Source organism: Rutidosis leptorrhynchoides, chromosome 6 (assembly GCF_046630445.1).
Source record: "Rutidosis leptorrhynchoides isolate AG116_Rl617_1_P2 chromosome 6, CSIRO_AGI_Rlap_v1, whole genome shotgun sequence".
Lineage (NCBI taxonomy): Eukaryota > Viridiplantae > Streptophyta > Magnoliopsida > Asterales > Asteraceae > Rutidosis > Rutidosis leptorrhynchoides.
Window position 1 is genome coordinate 328411285 of NC_092338.1, and position 15303 is coordinate 328426587.

The window sequence follows — 15303 nt, forward strand, 5'->3', positions numbered from 1 at the left end:
TTAATCTTGCATTTTGGATGAGTTAATGTTGTTGATTTGTTAAAGTTCATGTTTTAATTATGTTACTAGTATCACTAGCTTCGTTTTGATGCGTAGGTTGATTAAGAAAACTTCAAAAATATGAATATTGATTTTTGTGGATTTTGGTTAGGGTTTGATAGACTTAAAATGAGCTTTTGATGTTTTGAATACCATGAAATATTATTAGTAAGTGTTTAGTTGTAATGTATGTTTCATTACCTTCAAAACGGCATATCATATGTGTGAATTGGATTCCCAAAACTTAAAATGCATTTGATGAACTTGAAACTTTGAAAATAAACCTTTATTGATTACTTGACGAGATTTCGGTTATTGTAACTGATGTTTTTGCTTGGTGAAAGGTAGTTAGTTGTATTCCTTGTCAAAAGAGCTTTCCAACGATATAAGATACGTATTCTAAGTGTTTACGGTTTGTGTTTTGTGCTAAATTGAATTTTGGATCAAGACTTGAACAATTGAAATAGCCCAGGTGCCAGGCCACACCTAATGTCGCGGCGCGGCCATCCTCTGTCGCGGCGCGGCATTTGCCGTGTTTTGGTTCTGACCTACATGGTCAAAATTTAGAAAATATTTGCTATGCTACGCACCTCCGATTCACATGTAACTTGTTCTAACATGCTTATATATGATTAAAAACCTCAGAAAAATAGTTCGGGACCCGACCCGAACGTGTTGACTTTTTGTTGACTTTGACTTGACCAAGTTTGACTTTTAGTCAAACTTAAACAAACGTTTATGCAATCGTTCTAATCTTCGTTTATACTTGATTCTTGCATGAAACTTGACAACGTGATTCACATGCTATACTATTCGAGTCGTAACGAGCCATAGGACTAATTGAATACATTTCGCCCGACCTTGTGTCGTAACTGGTTAATTGATACAACTTACTTGTTTAGGTCAAGGCTAAGCAACTATCATGCACAAGTTTACTTTGTGAAGTACTTTTATACTCGTGCACTCGAGGTGAGATCATAGTCCCATCTTTCAACAACTTTTATACTTTTAAATTATGGGATGAGAAACATATACAGTTTTATACTACATACTTTTATACTTTGAACACAAGTACAAGGAAACAAACATTCCACAGCGAGTTAGAACAAAAATCCTCAATTCGATTATCATTAGTTACACTTGCAGGGTGTAAGCGAGAACTTATATTGTGTGGCCATACAGGTTTGACAAACCCTCATTACGGACGGTTCGCTACCGTCTACGGGTGAAATATATTTTCGAGAAACAGTGTATGTTCTAACACTATTGTGATGGGGTTCTATGGAAGGAAACGTTAAGTCTTGATAATTAGGTGCTCGCGAACAAACTTTTGGAATGCGAACGATTTAGATAATCAACGTTATGGAAATTCAAAATCTTGTGGTTCAAAAACAACGTTTACAAACACCTATGATTTCACCAACATTTTTCGTTGACAGTTTTCTATATGTTTCTTAGGTTCATACTTGGCTATTTGATACATGCTTCCGCGTACACTCATACGTGCTTGGAGTCAAGCATACATGCATACACTTTGATTTCGTGCTTGGAGTCAAGCATACATACATACATACATACATACATACATACATACATACATACATACATACATACATACATACATACATACATACATACGCTAGTGATAGCACCTTTGGATTCAAACTTTTGTCTACAGACTTACGCTATTTATAGCAACCGTGATTTTCAACTAATTATGTCGCAATTTATTTCATTTATACTTTATACTTTTGTAAACTTAGACTTGTTGTCGAATTATTTTGTAAACTAAACTTTGTAAGTCTTGTACGTTTCAAATGAATGCGACATAACTTTGGTCAAACGAGTCTCATATAGGGACTATGACCACGCAACGGGACCTAAGTAATCGGCGCCGTCAATGACAATTTTGTCGGGTCGCCACATTTTAAGAGATTGTCATAGTGGACCCACAGGAGGCCATTTTGGCCCAAATCACATCGCAAAGAAGGTATTCGATTGGGGGTTTTATTGGCCAACTATCTTTAAGGACGCACATGAATTACTTAAGAGATGTGATCATGCCAAAGGTCAGGATCAATCTCCAAGAGAGATGAAATGCCTCAAATAAGCCTTCAAATATGCGAGGTATTCGATGTATGGGGGTTAGATTTCATGGGACCATTCCCAAACTCGAATAAGAATGTTTATATCTTGGTGGCGGTAGATTATGTCTCAAAGTGGGCTGAGGCCAAGGCCTTGTCAACGAACGATGCGAGAGTAGTTGTTAAATTTTGAAGGGATTGTTTGCTAGGTTTGGTGTGCCAAAGGCATTGATATCGGATCGAGGGACACATTTTGCTAATAGTTTGATGGAGAGAGTCATGGAAAAGTATGGTGTAAATCATCGTTTTTCGACCCCTTACCATCCCCAAACTAGCGGTCAAAATACAAATCGTGCTCTTAAACGAATTTTGGAGAAAACGGTTAGGAATAAGCCTAAGATTTGGTCAACTAAGCTAGATGAAGCATTATGGACCTTTAGAACCGCTTACAAAACTCTAATAGGCACCACACCGTTCCGTCTAGTGTATGAGAAAGCATGTCATATACCGGTTGAGGTTGAACACAAGGCTTTTTGGGCAATTAAGGAATTAAGCCTAGACCTAGAAAGAGCTAAGGAGAAACGGGTGACACAATTACATGAACTAGAGGAGCTAAGGTTAGAGGCATATGACAACTCGTTGGTATACAAAGAGAAAACTAAGCGTTGGCACGATGCTCGACTTAAAGGTCCCAAAGAGTTTCACCCAAACGATAAGGTCTTAGTTTACAACTCCCACTTTAACTTTTCACCCGGTAAGTTGAAATCTAGATGGACGGGTCCATACATTGTTAAGAAAGCTTATCCTACGGGTTATGTGGAGTTATATGGGAATGGAAACACTTTCAAGGTTAATGGTCATAGATTAAAGGTTTATAGGGATGACATCAATGCTATTGAGCTTGATGACATCAAGCTTTACCCAAAATGACACCTTTGCGCTAAAATGGGTCAAGTGATAGATCCGTGATCAAAACAATCACACTTGTTTATATGTTCTTTTTTATCTTACATTTCATTTAGGATTGTATGATATTTTATTTTGATAGTTGCATTTGCATTTAGCTGCATTTTATGCATATGGGAAAACTGCAAAATGTCAAAAACAGCTTGTGAATGAGTCGAATTGAGTTTGATTCATGAAAAAACTGCTCCAGGTAGAGGAGCGGCGCTTTTCAAGGAAAAGCGACGCTTTTCGCAATGCAAGAGCGACGCTCCTGTATAAGGTGCGGCGCTTTTGGTGGTGATTTTTGATCAATTTTGATCAGTAGCCAGAAGCGGCGCTCTATCTCATGAAAAGCGGCGCTTTTTAACCCCAGGTGCGACGCTCCTGTTTAAGGTGCGGCGCTCCTATACCTGGCACTTTAAAAGTCGACTAAACTCAGAAAATTTCAAATTTTTCTTTCAACCACTTCATTTCTCTCTCTCTAAAATGGCTAAGCTTGCTAAAATTTGAACTTTTACCTCAACTTAACATCTTTTGTGTAGATTTCTTGCACTTTTATCAACATTTAACATGAATCAAGTAAGATGTATGCTCCATTAACACTTCTCTTTAATTTATTGTATGGTTCTTGCTATGTTCTTATTTTTACTTGTTGCTAGATCTCTAAGCATTTGACTATTATTATGACAAATTAATGATAGATTCTCGTTATTCTCATGATTCCTAACATGATTTGTATGTTTGATTTCACAAAATTGAATCTTGAATTTCTAGGGTTCATCCCAATTTGGGAGTTTTTGAATTTGATGATTAGTTGAGAGTTTAAAGATGAAATTGGTTGCAATACACTTCTATAACATGCTTAAATCAAAAAAGAATCAAACTTTCATGCTTGTATGATCTTCACTTGGCATTAGGGTTCTTGATTTTTGTATGTTGACTTTGTTTGAACAAATTGGGTAACGTTATGACTAGAGCTTCTTGTGTATGCTGAGAATTTAGGCATTATGGCTTAGTGCTTTACAATTTTGCATGCTACTAAGTCTTAATCTTAATTTGACTTTTGAATTTAGACTAAAAGTTGACTTTTGCATATAAGCAATTTTAGCCATATTTGTTATCTATGAAGCTTTTTTTTCTTGAACTAAATGTAGGGGGTATCTTACCCCATTGAATTTTGAAAGTGAGATAACCACTTCACGTTAACGCCATGAGATTGTTTGTGCATTTATTGTTTGCTTGAGTATGTTTCAGGGAAGTACTTCAAATGGAAAAGGGTATGAAAAGTCCACCGATGCCCATGAATGGTTGCAAATGCTTTTGTCGGATGAAACAATTCAATGTCAAGTGGTTAATAGGATTCATATGCCGGTTTGCCCGGCCAAGTACATCAATTGGACCGACTTTGAATTGGCGGGGTTAGGTCATCAAGTTAGGGAGACATTCATGGTTGGAGAAGGCAATGAGGTTAAGCGCCCATGGGAGATGCTCCTTTACATGAAAGAAAACATTTACCTGTTGTTAACCCGTGAGTTCTTAGCAACTCTTCGGGTTGATTTCAAGGTCATCTCCCCATGGATCCGCAACTACCTCCAGTTTAGGCTAGGTGGGGCGGAATGGCATATGAGCATGGCTCAATTCATAGCATGCTTAGGACTCTACAACGATTCGGATCCCGCCTCTACCTTCGAATACTTGGCGCAATGTGAAACCTACAACCAAATGAGTTTGATCCCAAGCAAGCATGGAGCGAAATTAGTTATGAAAAGTTAACCCCCACTAATCAAGTTTCGGGAGCTCTCAAAAGCCCCATACTTCGTTGCATCCAAAGGTTCTATGCCAAATCGGTTTTCCACCGAACGGAGGATATCGATAAGGTGACAATGTTCGATATTTGGTTGATTCATAGCATCTACAAGAGAAAGCACATTCACATTCTAAACCTTATCACAAGTTATCTTTTTGACCCAAGTGACAAGAAGTCGGAGCTTCCTAGTGTTGGTGGTCACTATGTGACTCGAATCGCTAAGTTTTTGAAGGTCAATTTGAATGACTCGGATGAGTTGCCAATGGAGCATTTGGGTTATCAAGAGTGCATGCGCAAGCATCCCGAGGTGGCACACAAACAATATGTGGAATTTCGGTAATCAATTTTCATCATGGTTTGTTAAACAATTTATCTTATGAATTGGCATGTAAATTAACTTTATTTGGCATTGTGTGTGTGGAACATGGAATTATTGATTCGTTGCGAGGTAGTAGACTCATATTGCTACTCTCACACATGATCATCTCAATGTTTGTAATAATTCAACAATGCGCGTGCGTGGTTATTATTGTGGTTGTTTGTATGTTCTTGCTTGTTGTGGTTCTTAGTGGCAGGATTCACATTATTGATGATTGATCCAATCCTGGCATTAAGTTCAGGCATCAAGCTCATCGAATTGCAATTATTTGGTGATTAAGTTTCTCGAGTGGTGACAACAAAGATCATTTGATCTACTCCAGTTTTTATTTTCTCTTCTCTTCTCTATTCTATTTCAAAATGCCCCCAATTTTCTTAAAATTTTTCGTTTAATACAATGAAGGCATTGCATCAAACTAAATGTAGGGGGAAGAGTAAATATTGGGTCATTTTGAACTTTTTCGGGTTAAGCTTATCACATATTCTCTATAAAGATTAAAACTTGCATTGTTGATCAATTTTTGGAACAAGTTTTTAATCATTGCATTAACTTACATCATAAACACTTAAAATGGTTAAAACTTGTGAAAATTTTCAAACTTTTTGAGAAGTAAAGTCGTCCCTTGTGTTGGCAATTGCAATACCAAGTGAAAGTAAAGTCTTTCACTTTTCATGTGATTTTGTGCTCCAAATGATAAACTCAAAGAGAAATCAAAACTTGTGCTTGAAAGTTAAAGTCTTTCATGCACATTGCTTCAAAACCAAGTGTTTAAAGCTTCGTGCTTTAGCACTTCCGAATGGTTAAAGTCCACCCTTTTATGTCTTAAAAATAAACTTGAATGGTTAATTCACTTGGTGTAGGAGACTTCCTAATCTACACCATTTTACATTTAGCTATGCTAAGTGCCGTGGGAAGAGGAGCCATCGAGATTCAACGTGTGCTATCTTCTTGATGAAGAGAAATGGCTTCGTGCTAGTGTTGCTAGATAACACAACCCATAGCCAAAAGCTATGGCACCCTTGCGATTGCAATTAACGGAAAGGTAGTAACTGCTTCCTACCTTTTCTTAAAATAAGCATAAAAGCTTGTTTTGTGGGAAGTAGAACAACAAACACTTGGAAGTAAAGTCTTCCAAGTATTCTCGTGCACCAAACTTGAAAGTAAAGTCTTTCAAGTCAAAGTTTTTGTTCCAAGCTTGGGAGTAAAGTCTCCCAAGTTAAGTTTGTCCCACTTGAAAGGAGGTTAAAGTCCTCCTAATGTTTCAAAAACTTGGAATTATTGAACTCTCTTATTTAGCCACGTGGGGCCCTAATTCCACGAACCTCTGTCAATGCTTTCACCCTGTTATGAGAGAAACCATAGAGTTGTGATAGAAAGCTTGATGAGTACCGGTTGGCCCGAGCCCGGGTTGACCAATAAAGATAGGGGTACCCAGTCCCCTAGCTTTGGTGCACCCACCTTAACCCTATTCTTGGAATTAATGATATTATACTTGAAATTGACGATTATTCTTGGAATTAACGGTTTATATTTGGAATTAATGAAAAATAGGCGTTTTGGGATCATGGAGGTGAAAGAGGGATAGCCAACGCGGTTTGATGAGGTGAGCATTCTTTTCGGAAGCATATTATTTACACGATGCATTATTTTATGACTAGTGGTGACGTGTACAATTCTCATGACCCATTCTCAATTTGGGTACATTTTGTGAGCTTAATGGTGATTTGAGCTTGTTGCCTATATTTTGAGTCACCTTGTTTGTATTGTGGTGAATCTGATTATATTGTGAATAGCGTTGGTATTTGATTTGATTGATGGCTATCCCGCGAATCCTACATAATTAGTCAAGGTCAAGGAGGTCAAGGTTTTGATTGTGAAAAGTCTTAGGCTTGATGATTTGGTGTTTGATGGCCTCTTAGGTGATGTAGTTGACTTTGACCGGGGAATGATTGTTTCGGGTAGACCTAGGTTTGAATTGTAGTTGATTTGGTGGTGATTGAAGATTATGGAAGTGTTGATTTATGCTCATGTCACTAGTAGAAGAAGGAGAGCAGAAGAATGCTTGGTCCTCAGCAATTTTAAAAGGGTTATAGAGTTCATTATAGCCAACGAAGTGCTCATTCTCAAAAGGTATAAATTATTGCCTAATCATTGCACTTTGGATTTAATCATTAAACGTTAATCTTCTCCAAGCCTTGTTCTATTTATTTGCTTGCTTGAGGACAAACAAGGTTCAAATGTAGGGGGTTTGATATTTCTCCAGTTAGATATGTTTATTACGCAATAGTGACCTCATTTTATTCGGTTTTGATGATCGTTGGGGCTTAAAAGTTGTTTTCCTGCGCTAAAGTGTCGACTCAAGGTAAAATGCCTAACTTGGTGTAAAATTGACCAAGAAATGCTCAAAAAGTGCAAAGAAAATGACAAGTGCAGGAAACACCTCCAAAAGCGACGCACCATTCAAAGGAGCGTCGCTCCTCACAGTCCAACAGCGCCGCACCTCAGCTAAAAGCGGCGCAATCACCCACGTTTTGTCTCCATTTCTTCTCAGTGAGTAGAAGCGCCGTTCTTCAAGACCAAAAGCGCCGCTCCTATTAGGCTAAAAGCGACGCACATGAAGTTAAAGCGCCGTTCCAGATTGAAGCCAAAAGCGCCGCTTCTCCTGACGCTGTTTCAGCCCAATTTCTCACCATTATAAAAAGGAAGTAATAGGTCATTTTTCAAGAGAGCTGCAGTTTTTACTCCGAATTTCACACACTAAACCCTAATTTCATCATCCATTAGAGTTCTAAGGTGATTTGGAGGAAGCAAGCTCAAGTTTCATCTTCATTATTGCTAGATCTTTCTATTGTTATCATTTTTGGGTTGTAATCTTTACTTACTTTTACATATTTTGCATCAATTAGTTGTAATCTTCACTTTATCTTCATCTAGTTTGAATCTTTGCTTGTAATCTTTGTTTATCTTCATTTATCTTTGAATCTTAGCTTGTAATCACTCAAGATGATGTTTATTGATGCTTTTATGATTATTGCTAGTGTAATCTTTGCTATGAGTAGCTAAGTCACTTGTGTTTGCTTATCTATGAATCTTTAATGCATAAGATGTGCCCTAAATCTATTGAATGAGGTTGTTTTGAATGAAAATACATGAGCTAGTTTTTACCAAAGCTAAGGGAATTTCGGTTCAAATTCGGTGTAGAATTTAGTATGTACTTGTATCCATTGCGTTTAAAATAAAGTGCATGTATTCTCAGCCCAAAAATATAGATTGCAAAAGCAATTAAAAAGAGAGCAAATGAAACTCACCTTAGTAGCACATAAGGTCATTCACCGAAATGTGACCGAAACTCGAAATGCAAAATAACCGTAGATCTCAACCTAGAGAACATATGTTGGTCAATACATGTCTAACAAGCTAGGTCAGGTCATAGTGTATCACAATCCTAATGCTCGAGACCGACATACAAAAGTTAACAAAAGTCATCTTAAAAGTTAACCTGACCCAATATGATCTTTAAATCTCTACATGTTTATTAACATAGTATAAGTCTTGATAATTGAACGAATTTATAGTTTATCAAACTCAAAATATTATTTATTTCAGGAGCTGTATTATATTTGAATTGTCATGGCAATAGAAAATATTTTATTATTTTACATTGTTTTCCAATACTTGTAAAATCAGATTATAGTGTTTATAAAACTTTAAAACATGATAAGATAGTAAACCTTGACAATTGTTCAACAAAACGAGACGTGCTTTATATAGAATTTCATTTACTCGATTAGTAATATTTGAAAATTCAATTTATCAATCTCATAGACAAGTTGTTTAAATATTAATTTACAGTTTCAAACACAATTTCAATTAACTTTAACCATAATTCAGTTGACCATATCTTTTAATCCGTTTATCGAAATTACGCAATTTCTAAATGAAAATTTAATAATTTTTCGTCAGCTTTCCAAAAATATGCATATCATATACTTTATATCAGTAGCATATGTATCAAATTCGCGATTCATCATAAACTATATAACGACAAATTAAAGCATACATGCATGCATAAACATATATACTCGAGCACTAGACATGGATACACTATTAATATATAAAATATAAGATGTGAATGCTCACGTATCAATATTGTGATTCAATATTGTAGGAAAGTACGTGGACGAAACGGAGATGATAAACATTAGTTTGATAGTCATCACCTCCTTAGCTATAACCTATAATTTCCTTAGTTATATCCCGCTCGAAAAAACCCGTTTTTAAATAATACGCTCATGACCTCGTCGTAGTATTTTATGTATAATACTAATAATAACGGTAACGATATCTGATAATACTAACACTAATTCTAATAATAATAAGATTAATATTATTAATTTTAATATTAATAATAATAATAATAATAATAATAATAATAATAATAATAATAATAATAGTAGTAGTAATAATAATAATAATATAAATAATAATAATACAGAGAGAATGAGATAAGAATATGTGTGTGTGCCTGCAACCAGAAATCGACGAGCTTTATAGACTTGTCCTGAAAATCAACCCCATGCGATCGCATAGGTTTCATGCCCATTTGCCATGCGATCGCATGGCCAGCTGGTACGCACCCAATATGTTTTGTTTTCTTGTTTGTCGACATATTTTTCACTGTAGCAATAGTGTTTACTGTAGCAAATAGTGTTCACTGTAGCAAATGGTATTTACCGTGGCAAAATTGATTTTTACTGTAGCAAAAAGTGTTTTTTGAAAACACCGTAGCAAAATTGATTTTTACTGTAGCAAATAGTGATTTCCGAAAACACTGTAGCTTTTCGGGTACTATAGCAATTCAAAAATACTGTAGTAAATTAGTATTTTACTTGTTCATCTTAAACGTTTTAGTTAACTTATCTAAATATCAATCGAATTAATAAATGAATGTTACTATCGTTTACTAAATAACTTGAAATTATATATATGTATATATCTTTATTTAATATACATAAATCAGTTTTTAAATACACATTGCAAGTTATTTATGAATAATTAATATTCCAACTTATTGTATATATATATTTACAAATAGATGTTCGTGAATCGTCGGTCAATAGTCAAAGGTTAACTGAATATATAACATTAGTTCAAAAAGTTTGAGAATCAATATTACAGACTTTGCTTATCGTGTCGGAAACATATAAAGATTAAGTTTAAATTTGGTCAGAAATTTTCGGGTTGTCATAGTACCTACCCGTTAAAGAAATTTGGTCCAGAAATTTGATTGGGATGGTCATGGCTGACAATAAGTATGTTTTCATGACGCATACAAGCTGAAAATTAGAGTTTTATCATCATTGAGTAATATAGATAAAACAATTCGATTTTGTGAAGAGTACGAGTGAAGTTATCACAAAAGAGTGAAATGAATAAATGTAGATTCGTCATATCTTTTGATTTAGATAGGATTGATTTCCGGAGTTCAAGGGATTTAGAGAAAATCTTCGTAATAAGATTTGATTCTTCGATAATTAAGGATATTAGGATCTTCTTTGATTAAATGCGATAACCTGTCACAATTGCTCTGTCAGATTTTTCGCTATAAATCCACTCCCTTCGTTTCTTTATTTCCACATCTCACCTTCTATTCTTCCGCCCTCAACTCATACTTTAAAGTATTCGTCAATATGCTCCATCCAGTTCTGGTTCTTGATGTACTCCTAACTTTCATATCTATCATTCTTCTTTTTCATCTGCCGCTGGAAGAATCTATTTACTTCTACTATACTCTTGGTTTTATAGTGTTTTTAGTCCTCCCATGTCATTATATTGCTATATGCATCGATATATACGATTTGTAATTTCTAGGTTGTTGTTGGGTTTTATATCTTCCCTTATATTTCGATGTTTCTGCTTCTATCTTTCTATAATCATTGACATCCACAGTTAATGCTCTCTCCTATTTGCTGCGATTTATACTCCCATTTTTATTTCGGAGCTTCTTGCTTTTGTTTTCTTCTTCTTCCCGACTTCAAGTCAAGCGAATAATGGTCCAGAATTCGTAGGTATGGAGTTTCAAATGATCATAATATACAAAGCAGAAAGGAAAGGTAATAGCACGATTTGATTTGTTAAATTACCAGAATATCTGGAAAAGACCGAATCATCAAGAAAAATATTTTCTTGATATGTTTAGAGGTTAAATTGAATGAAAGAGTTATGTAACATGGTTCATGATGATGGTATGATCTGTGAACCTTTATCAGGTTCTATTAGAAACTCAGCATAACTTACTGTAATATAATCACGTTGATCAAATGTCATTATATTATACTAATTCATGCTTCAGTTCCCAACACTACTTCAAAACATTCATATTTTAAATTCGAATTTTTCAGAATTTAGAAACTAAAATAGTTTCCTTTATGATCTAACGCAGATATCACGAAGAGATAAATGATTTTAGATAAGAATAGTTATGAAAATATCTTCAGAAATATCGAGAATATTTACAATGAAAGATATGATGATATCTTAGAATTTCTAATATCAAAGGACAATAAAGAAGATTTGTTCGTAAAGATTTAGAGTCAGAAGCAAGGTATTCGTTAATGACTTCAGCAGATACTGAATCATTTGGATTCTTTGAAGGCAGGTTTAGTCTTTGTGATTTGTCCACAGTCTCCTTCATGGTTTGCTTAATCCATTTTTCGGTACCAAATCTTCTCTTTTTCTGAGCTTTTTCAACACACCACTCTTTATTATCAAACTTTTGGCCATTAAGACCATTTACAATTTTGCTGCTTCATCAGCATTCAAAGTTATCATAACCGAATCGTCAGTTATCAATATGAGGTGTTTCCAAGAGTTAGAAGGGTTTGAATGAAGATTGTAATTGTCAATATACATATGATGTTTTATAGTCTTGAATGATACGAATATTTTTCTGGGTTTTATGAATAGAAGTGATGTTCTAGCACAGTTTAGAAGTCAAAGTATAGCTTTGAAAGATATAGGAATCTAAGAGTGATATTTTCTGTTAAATCTTAACTTGGATTCTGATTTTTCAAAATCAGAATATGTAATCAAATTTGGATGCGAATGGTTGTTTTGATTTCTAGGAATGAATGTATATCGTTGTGAAAGTAGTGAGTATAGTTGATTTGGTGAATCAGAATCAAAGAATGTAACATATTAATTATGAATTTATATATCTTTCGGGTATTACCTACCCGTTAAAAGTTTCACAAGTAATATTTTGTACCAGAGAATTTTATTATAGTCTTTATGAAAATATATATATGTATATTTTCTTCAGATATAATACAGATTTAATGAGTTAATATCATATTAAGCTCATTTGATTTTTGGCTGGATTAGAAATGAATAATCTCCAAAACATTAAAGATTTCATAATCTTCGCGGAGTATTTCACTAATGTAATCAATACTTCGTTATTTAGTTTTATTGATATTTTCTCAGTGAATCATGTTGGTGCTTATGGAACTCTTGCTAACTTCGCAAGGTACGAATGGTGTTTTCTGGAAAGTTTCAAGTACATCGAAAATAAAAGTGTAAAATCAAATATGTATTTGAATAATACACTTGATTTATTATGAAATGGAATCTATTAAGTCGAAGCAGAGATTATAGTTAACGATTGTTAAGTCATTAACGAAGGATGTACATCATATCATATTAATAACATGAACTAACCGAGTAGTTAAGATTCACACGTAATAGCTTAGTACGAAAAGATTTATTTTGATCTCAAAATTCATATATATATATATATATATATATATATATATATATATATATATATATATATATATATATATATATATATATATATATATATATATATATAATATACATATAATTTCTTCAGAGGAAATGAGTTAATACTTCATAACTCATTGATAAGATATATGCGTTGTTGATTAGTGATGATGTTTGCGGTGATTATGGATCTAGCGGAGCTTGTGATGTTGTAGATACTGCTGATGCTGACGATGCTGACGGTACTGTTGATGCTGCTGGTAAAACAAGTCTAGCTTGTAAATCGTGCACCATTCCGGTCAGGGTTTCTACTATTCCTTCTATCATTTCTGTCCACTCATCTGATTTACGGTTACAGCTGGAATAGATAATCTCTAAGACTTTAGAGATTACATAATCACCGCAGAATATTTCTCCAATGAAGTTATGAATCAATACTTCATCGGTTATTGTTGTTGGTACTCCTTGGTATCTATGGTGCGTATGACGTTGATGTTTGAGGTACAGATTGCGATGTTGAGGCTTGCGGTGTAGATGTTTTTGGTGGTGGTAATGATACTGTTGGTGTTGATGATGGTGGTGCAGTTGGTGGTTGTGGGGCTTGTGATGCTTGTAAGTTCTGCATCATATTCTCCAAAGCCAATACTCGAGCGCGAAGCTCGTTGACTTCTTCTACTACACCGGGATGATTGGCGGTTCGGATGAGCGGATGAATAAGATCCAGAATTTGAGAGAGTATATAATCATGACGAGATACTCTGGAGTTGAGAGAGAAAATGGTATTACGAACAAGTTCGCCGGTAAGTGCTTCAGGTTCTTCGCCAAGAGGGGAATGTGGTGGATGGAAGGGATCACCTTCTTCTTATCTCCAATGACTAAGTAGGCTACTAACCCATCCCTAATTCATCCAGAATAGGTGATGGCTAATTGGTTGATCCATTCCGGTTACACTGTCTTCGGAGTTCAGGTGAATATCCATATCGGAATAGTTGTCGGAGTTTAAGGAATTTGAACTAGATACGGGATCCATCTTGTATAATTAGAGAGATGATTTTTGATATGAAATAGATTATAGAATTTAGATTGGTACTCTTCAATACATAATTTACATATGTATATATAATAGCAAAATCCCGTAAATTACGGAGAAATTTTCAGAAGATGTCTGGAAAAGTTTAAAGTAACAGATACGCTAAGATATGAATTTTGTCGATACACTATCTATGTGGTAAATGCAGTAAGACATGTTTAGACTTAGGAATGATAAGCAAGTAATTTTCGACAATAAATGGTAAGCAAAACTCGGTAAAAACAGATACGATCATAGTCCAGACTCACTAATGCATCCTAACAATTACCAGTTAAACACACTAATGTAAATTCTAGTTCCCTATGACCTTAAGCTCTGATGTCAACTGTGATGACCCGTCCAAATCCATTTGGACGAATACATCATTCAATGATTTCATAGTGAGGTTTTGACCTCTATATGATACATTTTGTAAACATTGCATTCTTTTGAAAAGGTACACCATAAATGAATATATAAATCCAAGGTTTTCGATGTCTGATGATTTCTACGTATCGACGATCATCATATATAATAGTTTCTAACAATACATCTATTAACAATATAGTCAAATAAGATACATGGTGATGATTTTGTGAATGCAAAGTTTTCTCGAATAAAGCATGTTTGACTCCATGCACATAGCTTTTATAACGTATAAGCAAACAGCGAAAGACTTCTAGGAACCTGAGAATAAACATGCTTAAAATTGTCAACACAAAGGTTGGTGAGTTCATAGTTTTAATGTTGCGCATAATCTGTATATAAAAGTGGATCACAAGATTTCAGTTGTTTCATCTAGAAACGTTTATCAAAATATTCTACAAGATTGAGCAACCTGGTAACTAAACTTTAACGTACATATAATGAGTACCCCTGTTTTAACATACATGCAACCAACATGTACAATACACGCCAACCATCGTGTACTAAACTCAAATAGCATACGTCTGTTTTATAGTTCAGGCTAGGGTTTCTATACCTGGAACAGACGGGGATGTCAAGCCCTATGGATCCATATATAACTACTCGTGCCCACCAGTTCTTATAACCGGCAGATACTAGTTACCAAAACTAAGGGATTTTCGGTTCAAACTCGGTGTAGAATTTAGTATGTACTTGTATCCATTGCGTTTCAAATAAATTGCATGTATTCTCAGCCTAAAAATATAGATTGCAAAAGCAATTAAAAATG